This window comes from Bombus terrestris, chromosome 3 (assembly GCF_910591885.1).
Source record: "Bombus terrestris chromosome 3, iyBomTerr1.2, whole genome shotgun sequence".
Lineage (NCBI taxonomy): Eukaryota > Metazoa > Arthropoda > Insecta > Hymenoptera > Apidae > Bombus > Bombus terrestris.
The window spans coordinates 2,208,620-2,211,048 of NC_063271.1; positions in this window are offsets into that span (position 1 = coordinate 2,208,620).

Genomic DNA, 2,429 nt, shown 5'->3' on the forward strand with positions numbered 1-2,429 from the left:
AAAAGTCGAATAAGAAGCGGAATCGAAACGCGGATATTTTCCACTGGACACGAGTCGCGGTTATATCGGTAAATCCGCGGATCTCTTGGACCAGGTTTTTACCACGCATCGAGTCTAAGATCTTTAAAAGCCCTTCAGAGGAATATCCAAAACTCGTTCTAGCGCGAACCATGGCGCAAGGCTACTGCATTCATGAGGGTTAATTGCAAGTTGATGAAAACAGTTTTAACGCTCTTAACTTTTCACTTGGTATCTCAGACCTGACGGCGAGACTCTCATGTATATTTAATAACCGACACGTGAATACACTTGTCAAGGCTGCCAACGCGATACGTGTACCTATGTTAATTCTCTGGGAGCGACGTCGAGCTTTAAAAAATTCAACGACCTAAGGGCATTTCCTCGCACCTAGCTGCTTCACCTCTTTGCTTTAACCGATTTCCCTTAGAATCGAACGAGAGCGAATTGAACCGCGCAAGAAACACGAACGAAATTCCCATTCTTTTCAGCCGATATGGATGCACGTTACGCTGGAAGAGACTCGTGGAAAAGTCGTTGTTCGCGGCGCCGTTGTTCAACGACGCGAAGCTTTTGTTTCGTCGCCTTCTGGTCGCGACGCTCGTGACTAATTCTCGTGTTCGTTTAACGAGCCGCCCACGAACGAACGCGTTAACCTTTCCACGTGCACTAGTCGCGCGAAGAACGCGCGAGCGGCTGTACGGACATCCGCGAAAGGGCAGCGTAGAACGCGAGGCGTAGGTGGCGCGAACGAAGGGAGGAAGGAAAGCTGAACGTTGCCTCCTTGCAGCGGTTTAAACCGTGTCACGGTTTGATAGTCTCGTTACAGGCTCCGTTAACCCGTTTTTTCATCGGACCAAGACCATCTCGTTCGGTACCTTATTCGTACAAACCGGGGAAAAAGCGAGGAAAATAACGGCGAAAAAAGAGACGTTGATATACCGTTTGGCTTTTTTTCCACGGCGTGCAATACCTAATCGTCGCTTAATGGTACACGTCACGCAGCGTAGTTAGCGCAAATAGCTCAACGTTTAACGACGGGAGCACTTCCGAGACGCAATTCGGTCTCGCAATTTGCTCGACCGATAAAGCAATCCGGTCACCTCGGCCTCGCGAATTTTTCAAATTCTCGCGTACTATACGACCGTGCGTCTTCTTGCGGTGTACCTCTGGCAGAGAATGCGTGGACAAGTTTCCAGGCGAACATCGAACCGCGCATACGTTAGGGTGGCGTGTCGCGAAAAGGATCGCCCGGCGTCGAGTACGCGCGCCATATGGGCTGTTCGCATAAATAAGCGCAACTATGGGCGGTCAGCTGCCCTGATTAAGCGACGTCGCTACCTCTATTTTCTATGATTCTTCCATTTCGGTTTACCGTCGCGTGGCTAATTCGATTTGGTGTTGGATAGCGTTGATACGACGCTACCGTAATTATTCCTCGGCGGATACGCTTGCGCGCATTGTTTCCGAGCTTGGACGAACTTGCAGCGGCGATTTCGAAACGCTCGAGCAGCTCGCAGAGAAGCGACGGCGGTTCGTCGATTCGAACGGACAAAGTTGGCCGACGCCGGAACAACGGCGAAAAAGGGGCGGAAGAAGAAGAGCGTGGAAACACCTTCGAACCAGATGGTCGTTAGATCCGATTCGGTGATCGGTCGGTGGTGAAATTTTCGGTGGAAAGTTGCGTTCCCTTTCCGAAGCATCGTCGTTGGCATTTACCAACGCTCGTTCGTTCGTACGCGTTGCAATCGTTTCGTGGCTTCGCGGAGATCCTGGCGAGGTTGGTCCAACCGAGCGGGGTCGATCGATCGAATCGACTAAACGACGATGAAGGAAAAACAAGAGCGGCGCGCTCGTGGCTTCGTTCGTAAGTAGAACCTTCCGCCGTGGCACGGACAGAGCGCGAGGCAAGTAGAAGTGGACGGCGGCCGGTGGATTCGCGGCAGAAGCTCGAGGTAGGACCACCCTTCGGCCTCGATGGCTCTTCAACCCCTTCCAGGTGGACGCGTTGGACCTCTCCTCCCGCTCGACTGCTCCGGGAAGCGATCTCGAACGGGCAAGGAGAGAACGAGAGCGGCGGAAAGCGGTCGAAGTGGGAGCGTTCGTATCAATCTCTCCTCTAGCCTCTTGTACCCCTTCTCCCTTTACCCTTCTCTCGGTCGGTTGGCCCTCCTCGGTACCGAAACCCCTCCACTTTGCTGCGCTGCGAGCGCAACCTGACCCTCCCTCCCCGCGCTATAATGAAAGATATTAACTACAATTTTATATCGAATTACCGCTGAAACACATTTCAAATTAGTTGGGCGTAGCCGCGCCACGTAGCGGAGGCGCCGAGGTTGTCGTGTTGCCGATTGGCTGGCTAGTTAGCGCCGCTTTCGAGGATTGGTCGAGCAGAAGGAGCAGAGGGGAAT